The sequence below is a fragment of the Dermochelys coriacea genome, chromosome 2 (assembly GCF_009764565.3).
Source record: "Dermochelys coriacea isolate rDerCor1 chromosome 2, rDerCor1.pri.v4, whole genome shotgun sequence".
Taxonomy (NCBI): Eukaryota; Metazoa; Chordata; order Testudines; family Dermochelyidae; genus Dermochelys; species Dermochelys coriacea.
In genome coordinates this window covers 38,209,952-38,231,555 of record NC_050069.1, presented here as the reverse complement: position 1 = coordinate 38,231,555, position 21,604 = coordinate 38,209,952, and the positions used below count along the sequence as shown (strand labels likewise).

Sequence of the window (21,604 nt, the reverse complement as noted above, 5' to 3'; positions counted from 1 at the left end):
ATTTGGTCTTGATTATCTGCGAGACAATTTTTTTCTCCATTTCTGCAGAGAGACATGTTCTATGATATCACCACAGACAGTTCTGCTTTGAAGCAATTGCCCCATCTCCACCCCATTCACTTGTTGCAGGTCAATCAAGCTCTCGTGGTCAATATATATGGCCAATTCATTTTCTCAATGCAGTAAGCTGTCCTGAACACGTGAGCAGTAGTTTCAAATGCTGCTTCTTCACTTTTTGCATTGATGTTTATCAGAATGCCTTTCGTAGTTGTTTCTAGAATTTTTGTCACTTCAGTGTGAGCAGCTGACTTTTTGTGTTCATTCATTTTTTTTTCAAAGTGATGTGAGCTCTGTTTCTTTACTTTTCCCAAAAGATGAAATCTGACATTCAGTCCATTGCGAAGCGATATTCACACCTCTACCTGAGAAAAGCTTTAATTGGAAACGTCTCTACAAGTTCTACACCCTAGCGTTCCACTGAAAGCAAACAGCCAATAGTTTTTCCTTTGAAATTCGTCAAATTGAACCCTCGACCACACAGCTGGGTATTGCTTTTCATCAATAGGCTTATCCCTTGATTCAGCAGACCTCTCACCCTCCTTAGGCTGAAGATTTGGCCTTTCTGTGGCTTCATGCGGTGTCGGTGACCCATTCATGGGTTTTTTTTTTTTTTTTTTAGAGGCCCTACTTTCTCCACATTCATCCTCTGCTTTATGCTTGAACATTTTTATTAACATTTGTTGCACTGACATAGTGATTGACCCTTATTAACTACTTTAAAAAACCCGAACTAGCTAGCTAAATTTGGTTTCTTAATTTGACCATCTTCAATTTCACTCACTGCCCAGATTTTTTATTTTCGCGCCATGCAACAGTGGCGTAGATACCTTACCACGACCATTCGGATTCTAAATCAAGTGTAACTTACACAAACAGACATGACACAGACAATGCAGGCTGTCTCTCACTTGCTCCTTACAAAGGCACACACGACACACCTAAATAATGGATCTGATTTGATAAACTGTATATCTGGGCAGAACGTGTCGGCACTGTAGCCGTCTACTCTCTCAGTCACCTTAAGTCCCAACTCCAAAACTAAACAAACTGTGGCTGCAGCCTCCCCCTGTCACCTAAATATTCTAACCCCGCGTGGTAACCGCTGACCCAACCCCTCAGTCATTTACCACCTATCACTATAGCAACTTGCCCTGACATCAACGCAACCCAATACACAACAACACAACACGTACAAGGGACATATTTTAGCAATTAGCTACATATGCCAGCGCACTCTTCCAATATCCTTAGAGCATAACAAGAGGAACTAGGCCACAGACTAGTCTTGCACAGCTGCCCTAAAACACTGCACGAAGTGTGTACTGGGACAGCTACAATACCTGGCACATTACACAAAAAATAGTCCATGACAATAGAGCCCTGCACGGATACAAATTTCTATTGGTGGATGCAGATATCTCTGGATAGAAATAAGTATCTGCTGAACAGCAGGGCTCTCCTGGGAACCACAACGGCAAAAGAAGCAGAACGTGGGGCCATCACTACCAGGAGCCAGCGCTCCATGCCGGCAGCTCCTCTGGCACAGCTGTACCACCCCCAGCCCTGTCCTCTGGCAGGGCCGTACAGTAGTTACAATACTCTTAATAATCAAGAAAGAATACACTGTAATACATGACACAGTTTAACACAATGGTATAGCATTTAGAAACCATGTACTAAGGCAGGGGTCTCAAACATGCGGCCCACGGGGTTATTTTCTGTGGCCCGCCAGCTCCCCGCAGCCCCCTGTCCCCCAGCATTTACCTAGAGCAACTCCGGCCCGGCGTGCACCAGGGGCAGGGCAGGCTCCCTCACTGCCTGCCTGCCCTGCCCCCACGCCACTCCGGAAAGAGGCCGGGACCTTGGGGAGGGGAGGCACAGGAGTCTAAGTGTTGCCCTGGCTGCTCCTCCAGGTACCTCCCCCGAAGCTCCCATTGGCCAGGAATGGGGAACCTCGGCCAATGGGAGGTACCTGGAGGCGTGGCCAGGGCAACACACAGACCCGTGTGCTCCCCTCCCCCAGGTCTTGGCCGCTTTCCGGAGTGGCGTGGGGGCAGGGCGGGCAGGCAGGCAGGGAGCCTACCCTGCCCCGGTGTGCTCCGGGCCAGACCCACCCTCCGAACCTCTCCTGCAGCCGAACCCCCTGCCCTGAGCTGCCTGCTGCACCCCGACATCCTGCCCTGAGCCCCCTGCCACACCCCTCCTGCCCCAACCCCCTGCCCTGAGCCCCCTGCTGCACCCCACATCCCTCCTGCACCCCAACCCCCTGCCACATCCTGCACACCTCCTGCACGCCAACCCCCTGTCCTGAGCCCCCTGCTGCACCCCGCACCCCTCCTGCACCCCAACCCCCTGCCCTGAGCCATCTGCTGCACCCTGCACCCCTGCCCCACTCTGCACCCTGACCTTCTGCACCCCACACCTCTCCTGCACCCCCTGTCTGAGCTAACAGACAGTCCCAATTTCTTTAGAGCCACCATATAGTCTAGGATTACAGACAGAGTGGCTGCATCTGGGGTGACGCCTCTGGGCTGGCACCAGATCTGAAATCTAGTCCACTTTTGTAGGTATGATGGGGAGCCACCTTTCTACTAAGTAATAACACTTTCTGTACCTCTTCAGAACAAGATGTTTCTATGTGCTGGAACCATGAAGGAGCCAGGCTTTGAGCCGCAGCATCAGCAGGTTGGGATGGAGAGTGTGCCTTTCGTAAGGTAAGAGTGATTGGAAGAGTCATTGGACATAGCGCCAGGTGTGACCGGTAAGGATACCGTGTCTTTCTGGGCCAGGTGGGAGCGATCAGTATGATGTTTGCTTTTTCTCTTTTTATTTTCAAGAGGACTTTCAGTACTAGAGGGAATGTTGGAAAGTCATAAAGAAGGCCCTTGTCCCATAACAGGAGGAGAATGTTCCCATTGGAATGTTGTCCAATCCCCGCTTTGAAGTAGTACTGTGGATATTTCTTGTTCTGATAAGTGGCAAACAGGTCTGTTGTCAGTGTCCCCCATTGCCAGAATATGTTGTGGAGTATCACTGAATCTATCTCCCATTCGTGGTTTTGGGGGAATTTGCTAAGACTGTTTGCTGTCACGTTGTACACTCCCAGTAGGCAGGCAGCTGATATTATGAGAAATGTGACCAGTTCCATAGTTTTAATGCTTCCATGCACAGGGAGGGTGAGCTGGCACCTCCTTGTCAGTTTATAGAATACACGCAGGCCATGTTGTCCATCATCAGTTGGGCATGTGTGCCTCCGATCAGAAGGAGGAAGTGAGCACATACATTCCTGACCACTCGACGTTCGAGCAGGTTGATGTGAAGGCATATCCCAGATGGAGACCATTGCCACAGCATTGTGAAATCATTGAGATGTGTGCCCCATCTTATGAGGGATGTGTCCGTGGTCAGGAGTAGCAATTGGGGAGATTGAACAAACGGGATTCCTGTGCAGACATTTATTGGGTCTTTCCACCAATTCGATTGTTTAATCTTGGTGGACATCAGTCGTAGTTTATTTATGTCGTCTCCGTTTGGTCTGTAAACCAAAATGAATCATGCTTGGAGGCATCTCATGCACAGTCTGGCATGAGCTATAACCGATGTGCCTTCGGCCATATGGCCCAGAAGCTGGAGACAGTGTCCGGCTGAAATTTTGGGGCTGGATTGCACTCTCTCTAAAAGTGTGGAGAAGCTGATGAATCTGTGATGTGAGAGAAGTGCCCTCACCCAGATGGAGTCGAGGTCATCTCCTATGAATTCTAACTTCTGTACCAGCATTAATGTCAATTTTTGTGCATTGATTTGAAGGCCCAGATTCTGAATAGATCTAGTGTGGTAATTCCATTTGACTGTGGACTGAATTGTACCATTGAATTACCTCTCTTCTTTCTCATCAGCCACAAGTCTGTGTTGTGACCACATGAGGTCTTACAAGCAAAACAAGGTCTGGCCAAGTCAGTGCTAGGATGGAAAACAATGAAGATAATTTATGTGCTGCAGATACTGGTGTTGGTGATTCAGAGCTTGTCTCCCTGGAGAAATGATACTGTTACAAGCTAAGGTGAATTTAAACTGATACAGTTACATTGGTATATGGACACACTTCTTCTGGAATAAGAATGCATTTTCCAGTTTAAGTTTGTCACTATGGAAGGGATTTAAGTTAAACTGAAAGCAGCCACTCTTATTCCAGAGTAAGAATGTCCACACAAGGAATTATACCAGTATAACTAGGAAAACTTTCTTGTATAGACCAACTCCTCAGTTGTGGCATTCCATCCTTTGAATCAATACTGAATCAGCTCTTCAACATGGTATTAGGAGCCACAGTAATACTGACGTTGCCATCTTCTGATTATATGGCATTGTTAACATTTCCATGAAAAAAATCTATGTAAGAGCAATAGATAGACTGGGTTTAACCTGTCATGACCAAGATCCAATTTGGGTAATCTTGCCTATTTAGCCTCTCCTGGAAGTTTCAAATGTAAAGTTGAGTAGTTTCTGTACACTTGTTAATGAGTTGCCACATTTCACCTAAACCACTGTGTTTCTGTGGATGCAGTTATGCCTATAAAGTGTATTTATATCAGTTTGTAAAATACATCAGGATCCTTTTGGGATGAAAGGAAGAACATAAATGAGCATTAGCATCAGCCTAAATGAAGAGAGTGGCATTTTATTCTTGTGCAAGTAAGTGCATAGTCTGTGATTCCTCAGGGTCTATTGCTATACTTTATTAACTACTACTCTGTATGCTCTGTGTTTTGTGTGGGGAGTGTTTTTATATTACATCTCAGAAAGACCGATAGTGTGGAAGATGAAGCACAGTGACTTGAGATTAGTTTCACAGGAATATGGAAATTATTTGAAGTCTGACCAAAAATGAAATTATGCATCACTAATGTAATTCTGTCTTCTAATACAGTACATGCAGTTCTGTAAAATTTAATAAAATACAGATATTGAACTTAAAAAAAATATGTTATTTATTAAGGGCCAGATTGAGACATTGCTTCTAGCTAATAGAAGCCATGCTGCCCCAGGAGCAGTCCAGGGAAGGAATTGTGTCTCTGAGACAACTAAAAAACCCAAAGGTTAAGGGCCTGATTTTCATACTGGTCTGGTAATATAAAGAAGCCTTAAAATGAGACTAAATTACATGACACCCACGCTAAGGCCACCCCCTCGATAGGCTGCAAGAGCAGTAAAAAGGAACCTAAGCATGAATGAGAATCAGGCCCTTAATCCAGAAGTGATCAGTTAAAGGATTCAACTAGTTCCCCACTACTATAAATTCCTGCATCACTCATCATCATCCCACCCACCTTATACCACCCATCTAACATTTGCCACCTACAATTAAAAAAAATTAAATGCAAAGGTCAAACCAACAACAAATTACTAAAGGAGTATAAAAATCTTATTTTCTATTCAAGGAATCCATTTCTAGTAATCTCCTTGTGAAATGGTATTTTGAACAGTTATTCCATATTGAATCTTTTATATGCAGCAATGCAAGATAAGGGATTTTACTTTTTTTTTTTTTTTGGGTGCTTGAACAGCACTCTTGATTTTGTGTGAAAGATAACCTGTCTCATTAGCAATTATCTGTTGCCTATGCATAGCCAGGACATATATAGATGACAATTATTCCCTCTAGGTACAATCCACTGGCAGTTATTAGAGTGCATTCAGGACCATGCACCTTTTAAAGTTGATTTCTGTTGGGGAGTTGTCACTCAGTTTCTGAGAGCTTAGTTGAGGCATCTTTGAAAACAGGGGTCACCAACCTGTGGCTCCGGAGCCAAATGTGGCTCTTCAGAACTTAATATGTTTCAGAGTAGCAGCCATGTTAGTCTGTATTGCAAAAAGAAAAGGAGTACTTGTGGCACCTTAGAGACTAACAAATTTATTTGAGCAGAAGCTTTCGTGAGCTACAGCTCACTTCATCGGATGCATCAGAAGTTAATATGTGGCTCCTTGTATAGGCATCGACTCCAGGGCGTCAACTTTCCAATGTGCCGGGGGTGCTCACTGCTCAACCCCTGGCTCTGCCACAGGCCCTGCCCCCACTCCACCCCTTCCTGTCCTCTCTCCTGAGCCTGCCATGCCCTCGCTCCCCCTCCCCCCCCGAGTCTCCTGCACACCACAAAACAGCTGATCGGGAGGTGTGGGGAGGGAAGGGGAGGCATTGATTGGTGGGGCTGCCGGTGGGTGGGAGGCACTGGGAGCGGGGGGGCTTTGATGGCGGGGCTGCTGACATATTACTGTGGCTCTTTGGCAATGTACATGGGTAAATTCTGGCTCCTTCTCAGCCTCAGGTTGGCCACCCCTGCTTGACATCATCATTGTGAGCTTCTGTTTATGAAAGTTTCTATTAATAGATTCCTAAATTTTAAAGCCAGAAAAAACCACTGTGATCATCAAGTCTGACCTCCTACATAACCCAGGCCACACAATTCCATCCAATAGTTCCCACATTGTGTCCAATAACCTGTGGTTAAACTACGGGATTTTTTTTTAGAAAGGCATCCAGCCTTGATTTAAAGACCTGAAATGTCAGGACATGCCTTAGTATGCTGTTCCAGTGGGTAATTACTCTCACTTCAAAAATTCCACTTATTTCCCAGTTGAGTTTGTCCATCTCATTTCAACTTCCAACTCTTGGATCTCATTATGCCTTTTCCTGCTTGATTAAAGAGCTCTCTAGTGTCAGATATCTTTTCCCTCTGAAGATACTTATAGACCATGATCAATTCACCTCTTGACCTTCTTTTCAATAATCAAAATCTATCCTGATATGTAGGACTAGTTTGCCTCCATATTGCCTAAAGGTAGGTGTTGCTGAAACCTAGATTTGTTTATTACTGTAGGAGCAGAAAGAAGTAACCAAGTCAAAGAGTTCTGATTCTGGTAGTTCTGACTTGATTCCTGTGGAGTAGCTGTGTCTGTTGGACACTGAATTTAATATCCACAGCTCACACAGAACTATTTACTTGAGAAAAATCTGTGGAACATCTAGAAGGGTTCCTATGTATCTACCCTCTTTTGCCATTTTTATGAATGGTGAGAAAGCTTTGCCACCTGACTCTCTTTAAAATGAGATCCCTATTAAAAATAGTCACCAGCTTAAGCATTTCTAAAACACAATATTGAAAAACAACTCTTCATGTTTAAACAGTGAACAACACAGGCATGCTGGCAAATCCATGAAATTTACAGGTTCAGAGTTAACTCTATATCTGTAAAGTCCTCGCTTCAGACAGCCTTTCAGAGGGCTCCCACTGACATATGTATCCAAAGCTGGAATATGGCCCTTATTCCTTCCTGGGTTTCATAGAGATGCAGGAATAAGTTTAGAGATGAGTCTGGGTGAATCTAAGGGAGGCTAACAATGTAATTTAACCTTCTGGCTTTCTCAGTTTACATGTTACACTAAATTGATGGTTAACGTGTAATTTACACCAGGAACCTATACTGGTGTTGCTGAGGATTTGGAAGAGAGGTGTAGCAGGAAAAGCAACAAATAGGAGAAAACAGAAAGGTGTAAATTAGAGTAATCATAAAGTGGCCAATTTTAATTTAAAGAGACAAAGTGGGTGAGGCAATATCATTTATTGGACCAACTTCTGTTAGTGAGACAGACAAGCTTTAGAGCTTACACAGGTCTGAAAAAAGAGTTCTTTGTAGCTCAAAAAGTTGGTCCAATAAAAGATATTACCTCACCCATCTTGTTTCTCTAATGTCCTGAAACCAACACAGCTAAAACACTAGTGCATACAAAGACAAACAAAGCAATGATTTTGTAAAAGATCTATAACTGGATCTGAAGCAGAGAACCTTATTAAAGAGCTGGAGGGGAGAGAGATACAGACTCATTATTTTTTCCCGGTTTCAAAATACAACTTAATTGTATTGCCCTCATAAAGCAGGAGAAGTTGACAGATATTAATTCCACTCCTGAGCAGTTAGATATAGCCCTCCAGCATGGAGGTATCCAGGTCTACTTAACAACAATGTGAAAAATAAATGAGTCACTGATATGAGATTCACAGTATATATCGGAGCTTCCAATCAAGCAAACAGGCTGCTGCTGAGCAACTGTTTTATAGAAAATTTGTATCCCCAAATAGGAAATCCTAAGAGTCGCCCTTCTCTCTCTGCTACACAATATTTAAATAAAAAGCTAATAAGTAATATACATTGGTCCCAACAGATCAGAATATATCTCCCTTAAATATTCCTAGCCCAGACTGCACCCTAATGTTTATTACAGATGTCTCACTGATGGCCCTGCGTTTTCCTGAGGCAATACTCCCCTTTCATTAACACCAGCCCTAGAAATATGCCAAACTAACGGAGTAATGAAACCAATTGGGTAACATCACAGGCACTTTCCCATTTGTACTACTTCTGTCTATTTATAGTTCAGCACAAACAATCACATTCATTTAGTGACTAGTCCATTAATTACTTGCATAGTCCTAGGTCATCATGCATCTAACTATAGAGAAAAACCATGGGTGATGTGGGCAATTTTCAGAAGGAAACATATGTTTGTGCTATACAGCATTGCTCAGTCCTCTGGAGAGCCAATCAACAGAGGTGGATAGAAAGCTGGCTAGATCATCGAGCTCCATAGGTAGTGATCAATGGCTCCATCTCTAGTTGGCAGCTGGTATCAAGCAGAGTGCCCCAAGGGTCAGTCCTGGGGCCAGTTTTGTTCAATATCTTCATTAATGATCTGGAGGATGGCGTGGACTGCACCCTCAGCAAGTTTGCAGATGACACTAAACTAGGAGGAGTGGTAGATACGCTGGAGGGTAGGGATAGTATACAGAGGGACCTAGACAAATTAGAGGATTGGGCCAAAAGAAATCTGATGAGGTTCAACAGGAACAAGTGCAGAGTCCTGCACTTAGGACGGAAGAATCCCATGCACTGCTACAGACTAGGGACCGAATGGCTAGGCAGCAGTTCTGAAGAAAAGGACCAAGGGGTTACGGTGGACAAGAAGCTTGATATGAGTCAACAGTGTGTCATTGTTGACTCATAAGTAGGGGCATTGCCAGCAGATGGAGGGACATGATCATTCCCCTCTATTCCACATTGGTGAGGCCTCATCTGGAGTACTGTGTCCAGTTTTGGGCCCCACGCTACAAGAAGAATGTGGAAAAATTGGAAAGAGTCCAGCAGAGGGCAACAAAAATTATTAGGGGGCTGAAGCACATGACTTATGAGGCGAGGCTGAGGGAACTGGGATTGTTTAGTCTCCAGAAGAGAAGAATGAGGGGGGATTTGATAGCTGCTTTCAACTACCTGAAAGGGGGTTCCAAAGAGGATGGATCTAGACTGTTCTCAATGGTAGCAGATGACAGAACAAGGAGTAATGGTCTCAAGTTGCAGAGGGGGAGGGCTAGGTTGGATATTAGGAAAAACTTTTTCACTAGGAGGGTGGTAAAGCACTGGAATGCGTTACCTAGGGAGGTGGTGGAATCTCCTTCCTTAGAGGTTTCCAAGGTTAAGCTTGACAAAGCCTTGGCTGGGATGATTTAGTTGGGGATTGGTCTGGCTTTGAGCAGGGGGTTGGACTAGATGACCTCCTGAGATCCCTTCCAACCCTGATATTCTATGATTCTATGATTTAAGAAAACCCTTCCAACATGGTAATTCGCTTGCAAGTTGTTACCCTGCCACGGAAATACCCCCTTGGAAGTGAGGAGGCGGCCAAGTAATTCCATGAGGCTCACCTCATGATTATCTATCAAATTTTCCCCTCAAGAGGAATCAGGGGAGCTGTGGAAAAGGCTAAGGTACAGCCTCTCCATCATGTGGATCCCCAAAATTTAGGGAACAGCACTTCCAATCCATGAAGGGCCAAGCTTTTCTGTGAAACAGCTCTGGTTCTTTGTTTCCTTCTCTGCTGCATAGTAGCAGTTGCAGACTGTATCCACTTGAATAGCGATGGGGCCAACAGAGGATAATGCCAGGCATAATACCCCTTTTCTGCTCCCAAAATTCCATTGCACCCACTCCTGCTATTATGTTTGGAAGGAAAAGGATGCTATGGAGTCATGGCTCCCCTATACTGCAACCCCCAACCTAGGGTCATTCCCAATCCACTGAGAGCAGCGCAGGGATTGATTGAGGCCTTAAGGCTTTAGACCTGGTTGCCAAAAATGGGATTCTGATGCTTTACTGTGCATGAGTAGGATATTTGTCTCACCATCAGATAGTGTCATGGGCATGACAGATGTTCACATACCTGTTATTTACATGGGATTTGTGGGAAAGGGATCTCTGTGCCCTTTTCTATTATTAAAGATTTTACATGCATCTGACTAGATGATCTCGAGGTCTCTTCCAACCCTACATTTCTATGACTGTGTATAATTTAATTATATCACCACTGGTGTGGATACCGTATGCATGCTGAATATGAGGAGTGACAGAATGGGATGCCACATAAGAGTCTTCAGGAAACATACGCAGCTACCCAAAACTTCTGTCCCATGTCTCTGAAAGAAAGAGTGGAACTATTCAAAAACATTCCGTATATCTCTTCCAGCACCTGCAAACCTGCTAATACCACCTCATCAGGAGTAACGCTACTGAAATCACTAAAATACATCATCATACAATTGTAGTAAGTCAGAGAAGAATCAAATCCCTTGACTTCAACAGAAATCGTACAAAGTTGGGCCATGTGTTTCTCTATCATTGTGATATAGGCACCAGAGTTTGTATACACTAACCCCTGAATTGGAGTAGTCAAATGATATAGTGTAACCCTTCTGGGCCCATCAGAGTTGGCAGCAAAAAGGGCCAGGTTCAGTATCTAGGGGTTCCATTCCAATAACACAATGCAAAACCGGCTCGAGCCCCCACCCAGTGACCTGGGATAAATATATACCACCCCTGCTGGGCACCACCAAGAGGCAATACTTTCCCCTCTCACAAGCACAGAGTCTGAGTGTAGCAAAGCTTTTTAATAACTGAGATTAAGGGCAGGATGTGGCATTATGCTGGGGAAACACCACCAACAGGATTCCTAACATAACCCATGAGCAAAAAACCCACCCCAAGCAAATTGGAGCATGTTCTTTCCCTTTGGTTCTTGAGTCCAGCAACCCAAAAATCACCCAAAGTCCAACACCCCAAAAGTCTCTGCCCCTGATCAGTGCAGCCCCAGAGTTCGAAAGTTTATCTGCAGAGTTTTACCTCCCAACCTGGGTGGAGATGCGGGGGGGAAAGGGTGGGTTAAGGGGCACCTTACATGTCCAAAGCAGATTGCCCCACCTCTCCATTCACCCCGTGAATCGCTCCGCTTTGCCAGCCATCCCATGAGCTGCTCCAGCCATCCCACAAACTGCTCCGCTCCAAGAGCCGCTCTGCTCTGCCAGCTGTCCCGCAAACTGCTCCGCAATATATCTTCAAGCTCCCCCACTACTTAACACAACACTCAGTGATTTCAGCTCTTAGTAAGTTTGGCTCTTTTGTGATTTCAGCTTGTACTAGGGGAGCCTCAGTGCTGGTGCACCATTAGCCCAAAGTGAATTCAGCTCAGCAGCCTGTAACTAGATTCCTAATGGAATCAAAATTAGCTCTGATATTCCACAGTGGAGAGAGAAAGTGCAATTAGCATGTAAGGCCCTCACTGTGGGGCCCATACCTCCAGGTATTAATACCTATCCCCAGCCTCTCTCCATTCACTGGGTTTTGGAACCCATGACCCTTGCCTATCAAGTACTGCTTAGTTGATGGTGAGTCCCTCCATCATAACAAAAGGCCAAGTACAGTTCCACTGTCCTTGATTCACATAATCAGGATAATAACAGTTTATTCCTGTCCCAATAACAGAGAAACTGGGGCTCCTACAGCAGCCAAAGTGACCATCTAGGCAGGGTGGGTGTGCCTATGCAAATGAGATCAGCCCCTGAAGTTCTTTTCCATAACCCACCATGACTTGCCACCAGATGTCAGGGTAGAGCTCATAGATTCATAGATACTAAGGTCAGAAGGGACCACTCTGATCATCTAGTCCGACCTCCTGCACAGCGCAGGCCACAGAATGTCACCCACCCACTCCTATGAAAAACCTCACCCATGTCTGAGCTATTGAAGTCCTCAAATCATGGTTCAAAATCAGAGTTCATCCTGACTCTGCTTACATCCGGGGGAAAACAAAGAGAAAAAAGAAAGACTTATCCCAACAAGCTCTAGGAAAAGAGGTGGATCACTACTCCCCCACACTCTAAAGTTACCATTTGTACCCTTTCCCACTGTCCTCCAGCCAGGGTCTTCCCTGGGTATCTATTTAGGCAAAAAGGATTGACAGCAGCTGATGTGGCACCTTGTTTTGATATGACAATTTGAGATTAGTGTGCCACCATGGGCGCTAGCTACCACTGAATTTGATTATGGCATTGTATGTGCTCGAGTCTTGCATTTTGTTTTTGTTATAGAATTAACAGCTGAGCTGGCTGGCTGCCACAGCTCCAGATATAGTCTCCATAACGACCACAGAAATAACTGAATCCATTTGACCAATTTTATGGAAATCTTTGCTAGCACTAGCCCTCCCAACGAACCTCCTTCGGTTCCATAGCCTGCACTTTCACGGGCAAGCTCTGGGGCATACAACTGATCAGAGAAGACAACAGCTTCACTGTTCTGCTTTAAGAAATAGCATTGCACACCTTCACCTTAGTTTGCAGCAACACTTTACGTTTCATATTAAATTCTGCAAATAGAGGACATCTTAACAGTCCTTGGTTTTATAAACAACTGGCACAGGCACATACATTCTATTGCACTTTAATATACTGCTGGGTTCTGTGGTTTGGTTGCAACACTTCTAACATAGCGGAAATTATGCCTAGTCCTAAAATTCCACTCAACATCTACTTCACCCCAGAGAGGGCAAGGGCTAGTACTAGGGGAGAGAGGACATGAAAAGTGAAAAGGATGGTACATGGCTGGGCTATGGGAGTTCACCACAACACCTCTGCTCCTCCAACCCTTGTTGCAACATACCAGTAATGGATAGTCCGTATCCTCTGCTTATGTAAATCAATGCTTTACAGAATTCTGTGGTGCCTACCAATCAGCTGAGAATCTGAGCCGTAGTGTGTGATATTTCATTCCACCTGAAAAAATATTGAAAGTGCCTTGCCTGTAGGCCAAAGACATTGTACTGTACAACAGTTTAGAGATGGTATGGTAACCTCTTGATGGCCCTTCCAGCCCTACATTTCCATAAGTCTGATTTATTGTATATGTCTATTCAAAAAAAGCGTTGCTGAAACACATACAACTGCAGTAACCTAACAGTCTTTCCAGTTTATTACCTAGAGTGGTAAATGATCTGAAAAGATATTCTCTCCTTTTTCTAGGCAAAAATGAGCCTATTTTTTGTTGGCTTGAAACTGCCTAGATCCCCTTAATTTAGAGCTATGCTTAGCAACAGCAGCAATAAAGGAAGAGATTAACAGCTGTGACACAAAGAAAATAAAAGTGGCAACAACTGTTTTCCGCTTGGCAGTTGCTACTACTTCGTGTGGTATCATTTGGATTTTGTAATCCAGCCAGCATGTGTTAATGTTTCCACTTACATAGAACAGATGCAGGAGAGAAAGATGATATATTGCTAAGTACAGTGGCATTGAGGACATGTTCATAAGTACTATCAATAGCCAAAGAGTGGGGTTTGGAAGAGCTTGGAAAAACCTACCTGTCATGAAGTTCAGTTTCTTAAAGCTTGCCAGTCTAATGGGCTGGAGGGGAATGAAATCAGTCAATAGAAGAAATGCAAGTGGAGAGGTTAAGGACAGGATGACAAAAATAGTGATTTCATAATTATGCAGATGGATCTCTGCCTAATGGATTTCTCCTGAAAACAGATACAGTAATTAGCCAAATTTCTAACATGACATCTTCTACAATAGCTCAGCAACTGTGCACAAAATTTCCCCTATGTATTGTGACTGAGTTTTGTGTTAGTCTAGTACTCTGTAGCAGTGAGTTAGGGAAATGACACCATGATGAGATACAGGATACAGTAAATCAAGCATTAAAGCAAACCCAGTGACTGATGACATCAGTGATGATTATTTTATCATCATATATTTCTTAAGGGCTGTATGTTGCCCTCCAGCATACCATGGCACAGAAGGCTGGTTGACACACAAAGAGTTATGATGAGAAAAGGAAACTAAACAAGGTGCCCCAGCCTGCCCTCAAAAAAATGTAGTGAGATGAAGCAGAGGGTGACTGTAAAAAAGCAGTGGAAGAAGAAATGATGAGGAAATACAGTGCACAACCACTGTGTACAAGGAAACACGAGAGGGTAGCTTTTCTTCCACATTACCTTGGCCTCCTTTTTTTAATCTTGCCATATGTTCCCTTAGTGCATTGATCTTGTCCTTAGGAATCCAAGCTTCCTGTGTCAGTGTCCAGTTCAATATGTAAATAAGCAATAGTGGTCCCATCCTTGTGGAACAGTGAGCCTGTCCATGAGACTAAGAAATGGCCCAGCAATGCCTCACAATGCCCACGTCCTTGGGGGCCCATGAAAAGGAAATCACCAAACTAACATGCCAGGGACATGAAGTGTCACCTCTTGCCCCCCATTCCAGGGGCATGTTAAAGGCTGCAAATGTGAACAGCTCACAGGCATCATTCTATCAAAATTCATCTGGGGTTTCCTCAAGGACTATGCCCAGAAAGGAAACTCACAGTGGAAAGATGGGAAGGGATGTAAAAGACCTGCTGTCTTACCAGCTCCCTCATGGTTTTTCTTCCAACCATCTTAGGAAGAATAATGGGCCTGCTATCCATATAAAAGCTCTTAGTCACAATGAGCCTCTGGCCATTCTGCAAGGATAATTGCAGAGGAGACTCTGGCAGACTAATGGGAGGGGCCTCTTTTCCTCTAAAAGCTCTGGGCTCTTCCATCAAGGACTCACCTTGTTAACTGCCTTTCTTCCCTCCTCCTGGGTCCCCACCCTTTCAGCAGTTGATATTTCTGTGCTGACCCTACTCTTGGATCATCAAAGAGGACACAGGGAATTATAGACTGGTCAGCCTAACTTTGATACTTGGAAAAATACTGACAGGTTTCAGAGTAGCAGCCGCGTTAATCTGTATTCGCAAAAAGAAAAGGAGTACTTGTGGCACCTTAGAGACTAACAAATTTATTAGAGCATAAGCTTTCGTGAGCTACAGCTCACTTCATCGGATGCATTCCGATGAAGTGAGCTGTAGCTCACGAAAGCTTATGCTCTAATAAATTTGTTAGTCTCTAAGGTGCCACAAGTACTCCTTTTCTTTTTGGAAAAATACTGGAACACATTATTAAACAATCAGTTTGTAAGCACCCACCGGATAATAGGGTTATTAGGAATAGCCAGCATGGATTTATCAAGAACAAATCATGCCAAACCAATCTAATTTCCTTCCTTGACAAAGTTACTGGCCTAATGGATGGGAGTGGGGAAAGCAATAGACATGATATATTTTGATTGTAGTAAGGCTTTTGATAGTGTCTCAGATGACATTCTCATAAACAAACTAGAGAAATGTGGTCTAGATGGAACTATATAAGGTCCGTGCACTGCTGGCTGAAAAACAGTACTCAAAGAATAGTCATCAGTGGCTTGCAGTCAAACTGGGAGGGTGCATCTAGTGGGTTTCCATGGGGGCGTATCTAGTGGGGTTCCACAGTCCTGGGTTCAGTACTATTCAATATTTTCATTATTAACTTGGATAATGAAGTAGAAAGTATGCTTATAAAATATGTAGATAACACCAAGCTGGAGGAGTTGCAAGCACTTTGGAGGACAAGACTGGATTTCAAAGGGACCTTAACAAATGGGAGAATTGGTCTGAAATCAACATAATGAAATTTAATAAAGATAAGTGCAAAGGAAGGGAAAAAAATCAAATGCACAACTACAAAATGGGGAATAACTGGCCAGGTGGTAGTACTGTTGAAAAAGGATCTGGGGGTTATAGTGGATCACACATTGAATATTAGTCAAGGTGATTCAGTTGCGACAATGGCTAATATTCTGGGGAATATTAACTGAAGTGTCCTATGTCAGACATGGGAGGCAACTGCTCTGCTCTATTAGGCACTGGTGAGGCCTCAGCTGGAGTACTGTATCCAATTCTGGGTACCACATTCCAGGAAAGATGTGGACAAACTGGAGAGAGTCCAGAGAAGAGCAACAGAAATAATAAAAGGTTTATAAAACCTGACCTTTGAGGAAAAGTTTAAAAAACTGGGCATGTTGAGTCTTAAGAAAACTCGGCGGGACCCGAGAACAGTCTTCCAACATGTTAAGGGCTGTTACAAACAGGATGAGGACCAATTGTTCTCCGTGTCCACTGATGGTAGGACAAGAAGTAATGGGTTTAATCTGCAGCAAGGCAGTTTTAGGTTAGATATTAGGAAAAGCTGTCTAACTATAAGCATAATTAAGCTCTGGAATAGGCATCCAAGGAAGGTTGTGGAATCCCCATCACTGGAAGTTTTTAAGAACAGGCTGGACAAACACCTGTCCTACCTCAAAGCAAGGACTTGATGGACTTGATGACTTCTTGCGGTCCCTCCCAGCCCTACATTTTATGATTCTATGCCAGACCTCCAGTGTGGTTTTGCACACACTCCCCTCTGGCATGCTCAGTAGCACTGTTTATCCTCCTCAACAGACTCTGGCAATGAAAAGCTGTTAGTTTCCTGCAAGGGAACCAGCCAAAACAGGGTCAACACACAGTAGAACCTAGAGCATCCCTGCATTTTGTCAACGTCACAGCCAACCTGCACTGTAAGGGCTCATCATGGCAAACCGCATCTTTGGCCCAAAGGCTTCTGTGCACCCAGAAGGCCAAAAGCCAGTTAAAGATGGGGCAAGACATAGAAGGCTTCTTTGTTGCCTCCACAAAATATATATTGTGTACGAGACTTGGGAGGACAGATTTTTAGGTACGAGAATGAGGTAGGGTTGAAAGGGTGAAGTAGATTGCATCAGAGTAAAGCTCAGCCATGGGAACATAGTTGGAGCAAGTGGGTTTCAAGGATACCAGGTCACCTAGAAATGAATTGGGAAAGGTCTCCTCCAGAGTGTTTAGCTGAAAATGTGACCTATACATTAATAAAAATTTCTAATACATGTTAAAGACAAACTCCTTACAAACAATTCCATTAATATATTGAGTGATGAGTTAACATGGGAAACACCACCATTATAATGAGTGAAACAAATTAAGGAGGGTTATACAAATAAAAATATCCTCTGCTTCAGGAAGACAATTACACGTAATATAAATGAGGGTTTGAACTGCTCAATAAGCACATTCAAGACTATAGGCAGCCTATTAAGCTATTATTTAACTCTTTACCTCTTAAGCGCTCATAGAATTAATAAATGATGAGTAAGTCTCTCATCAAATGGCAGAAATATTTCCTATTATAGTGCAGAAACATCACCACCTTTTATAACCTGTCTTGACTGGGCTGAAGTTCATTTCTGTAATAAGCCGCTTATTTCTAATTCATTGTCTCAGTTCAGCCTCTAATAAAGAACGCAGAGCTCAGAATGCTTCATAGCATTTATATTCCTCTCCAAAGTCATTTGCTTCACATAATGGGAATAATTTTATATTGGATCTGACCCTGCAAGCCTTGAAGTTGTTGGTAGCTGCTTGTAGACTTCCAAGTTCCCTGCTGGACTTTGGGATTCCCAGAAGACTTCCTTTTGCTCTCCTAGTCCTGGGAAATGGTCCTAGTCCTGCTTTCCTGGCAGCCTTCTGCCCTAACAGAAGGAAGAGACACTCCCACTCTGCACTTGATATATCTGACTCTCCTCTTGCTTGAGATGAATCAGAAATCGCTCCACTGGAATTAAAAGAGATGCACTGGCTTAGAATTACTATGCGAACGAGGAGAATCAGGCCCAATGGTAGGATTCTCCCATCTGCTAAATCCTACAGTGCAAAATGGATTTAAAATGGCTAGAGATGAGCAGAGAAGAATTTCCCCTGTGGATGGCCTGCTCTGGTCAATGTTCAGCCCCGGCTCAGGGCTCTGTGCCACTATACCAGGGGAACCCAGGCATGTCTGCTAAACCAAGTTCCAGCTCAGGGACCCTATCACCAGCAATCCAGGTCTGCTCAATCCCTGTCCCTATTGCTGTTTCCGTGAGCTCCTTCCTACACAGCTTTCTGTCATCACTTGTCTATTTCTGGGTTTACCATGGGAGCCTATTCTACTCCCCGTGGTTACTTTACCCCCTCCTAGCCTCTTGCTAGACTCCATACTCCCAGGCAGGATCTCAGGACTTACTCTGACCCTGAACTTCCTCCTTGTCCCTGATGACCTCCCTCATCACAAGGAGTGACTGCAGCTTTCTTCTGTTTTCAGCCTCCTGGCTTTACAGTACTGTCCCAGCTGGGCTTCTCTCTTAATTAACTCTGGCCTTCCCTCTTGCAGGTGACTCCAGATTACCCAATTGGCCTTCTTAGGCCCTCGTTAACTCCATCAGGGGCTAGTGTGGAGTGCACACCCTATCACACAACCTTATGGAAAACTTAATTTAACAGGCACTAAATCAATATAGTTCTATAGAGCTGTAATGAGGTTCTATAAAAACTACTCTAAAACCTAGAGTGGAGTAGAGAATAATATTATTTTTAGAGGTTTTTAATGATCTAAAAGAAGGGATTTAATTCTGTAAATTCTACAGCATAGTTAAAAAGACATAGAAAACAGTTATTTCCTACGTAATTCTATAGACATCCCATATGGACAGACAGTCAGAAAACTGAATCTATCCCAGCCTAATGAGCCTCAGTAAAACCCTTCGCGGCAACACTGAGTCTGATAGACTCTTAGTGCGAGTTGTTTTTGTATACAGTTCAAGCCTCCTCTTTTTAAGAATGTGGCCCTTCCTGTCATACCGGAGAAACAACTAGTGTTCTTGTACCAGAGGATGAGACTTCAGGTCTGCTAAACAAGCCTGCCTACTTTCTCCCACAGCTTTCAAGCTGGAGCAACAGAATTTCAATCATTCAGGAAGACAATTAACCCTAAGACCATCTGAACCATGGAGTTCTCACATAGAATAATTTATCTATAACTTTAGCCAAAAGAAATGGCTGCCTAGTTATGGGACCTATAATTCACACTGTGTCAGTGGAGAGACCTTGCCAAGGCCCCTACTATCCAAAAGTCACAAGGTTGAGAGGGGTGGGAGGGAATAGAAGTGGTGAAAATAGCAGTTGAGGATGCTCAGGGCAAACAAAACTATGTCCTCAGTTCAAGCTTTGGAAGGGTTAGAAAACTCCAGTTAGCTTTTAAAGCGAGCACTCCTGAGTCCTTAGCAAAAGGGACCAAATAATCTAACCATTACCACAACCATGAGACTCACATGGAGAAAGCAGGGGGAAGTATAACAACATTTCCTGATTGTATCAGGTGCTCGTATAATATAAAACTTCAGATCTGCTGTGAATAAAACTAATTACATGTCATGTAACTGGGGAGATAGAAATGCTCAATTATATATATATATATATATATATATAAATAAATAAATAAATAAATAAATAAATAAATAAATCTCTCTGGTTGACAGATGAGAGAATACAATGGGAATAAAACAATCAAAATAACCAACAAAGGGAAACCAACAAAACCCTTTGAATATATGACATTTGAACATATTTCAGATGGACCTTATAACATCCTGGAAGACCATATGGTGTGGGTGTGTCACTGCTCTCTACTGGATGGAATCTGAACTGATCAACTGAGTGGCAAAGCTTCAGCCCTCAGTCTCAGAGGTAAAGGATTCTCCTGTAGCTGAAGTTGTAGATGCTGCTCCACTGGAGTAGGACCATTTCTGGTCAATCCTTGTTGTTGCTATGAAGTTCTGTATGGCCACACTATGCAATATAGCAAAGTCCTAGGGAGTCAGAAATCTATTGCAGCTGGTTGATCTGTATTTCTGTGAACCCCAGATGCTCAAGAATAAGCTTTGCTTAAGTGTGGGGAACATGTAAAATACTGGCTCGTGTGTAGTGCATCACTGCCCTCTCCTGGATAGAATTAAACCTGAACACATGTGTTATAAGTCTTAATATTACTACAGTTAAAGGAGCATTATCTCAAGTGCTAAGGGTTGTGCTTTTAAAGCAGAGGAATCTGAGTTCTAACCCCACTATCACTGTAAAATTCTGGGTGGCCAGTAGGTGCACTTCAGTAATAACCATGTCATCTTATAGGAGCACAGATTTTTTAGACCCCACATCCCTAGTGAATACTGGTCTGTGATGCAGTATTCCTTTCTCTGCCTAAACTCTGCTCAGGAGTGGGTGGCACCACTGATTTGCCAGAAGTCCCACAACTGCAGTGACGCCATTTGCAATGGAGTGGATGGCAGCCTCCCATAATTATTTAATATTTATACTGTAGTAGCACCCAAAACCTTCTCTCAAGATCCCATTATGCTGGGCATCATACATAGTCCAAAAGGCAGTCCCTGCACCAAGGAATTTACAATCTAAATAAATGAGACAAAGAAGAGATGCCCAGTGGCCAAGGTGACTGGCAAACAGCATTTTGGTTCCACAAAGAGACAGTTTATGCCACCCTCAGTGAATGGCAGCATTAACTCGGCCACTATCATGCGTGTCACCAGTGGGTCATATTAAACTAAACTTCTGACTTACATAAAAGGAAGTGGGGACCTGACCTACATTTATGTACACCCCAGTCAGTGTGCACACAAAGACATGCAAGAACTCTGGCTTCACACCATGAAAAATAGGCCATAAACAACGATGCCGAGCAACCAAAACCAGGACCAAGCAACCGAAGCATGATTAACATAGAACTAAAGGAAATTAAACCAAAGCAAAGACCACTGAAACGTTCTCCTAACATGCTATAAACTCAAGCAACAAGGGAGCTGGCCTAGTGCACGAGAACCAGGAATGATATTCAGCTAGAAACAAACATGATACTGACCTGTTTGGTTTGATTGACCAAGCTGAGTGAGTTGCAAAGAGTAAATAAACATAAAAAAAGAATGATTTTAAAACGTTTTAGGTTCAATAATCTAAGGTATCACTAGTACCAGAGTAATTATATTTTTCTATATTGTATGTGATGTTTTCTCAGATTATAAAGCCAGATGGGACCACAGCAATCATCTAGTCCAGAGGTTTTCTAACTGTGGGGTGCACCTCCCTAACGTTCGGGAGCATAAGCAGCGAGGCTTGAGTAGGGAGCACAACCTCCATCCCTCTGACTCACCTCAGTGGGCCACGCAGCCTGTGGGTCAGCGTCAACATCTGCGCGCCAATTTCTGTGCCTGGCAGCTCTGCGCCCAGTGCTAGCTCCGCCCCCACAGACCGTTCCACACGCCTTCCCCAACCCTGAAAACCCAGGGGGGAAGGTGCAGATATTGGGGGGATGCAACCAAAAATTGTAACTCAAAGTGAGGGGGAGGGCTCAGCTCAAAAAGTTTGAAAATCA

At 43.8% G+C, this 21,604-nt stretch overlaps 1 long non-coding RNA gene across 1 annotated transcript; it reads right to left on the bottom strand.

Annotated features, from left to right (window-relative positions):
* Positions 1-9,607: 9,607 nt before the first annotated feature.
* On the bottom strand, positions 9,608-15,154 carry LOC122458617. The gene is made up of 3 exons (XR_006278687.1): positions 13,796-15,154; positions 12,889-12,997; positions 9,608-10,580 (listed from the first exon to the last, which is right to left on the bottom strand). It is a non-coding gene; the product is annotated as an uncharacterized LOC122458617 (long non-coding RNA).
* Between the last annotated feature and the right edge of the window lie 6,450 nt (positions 15,155-21,604).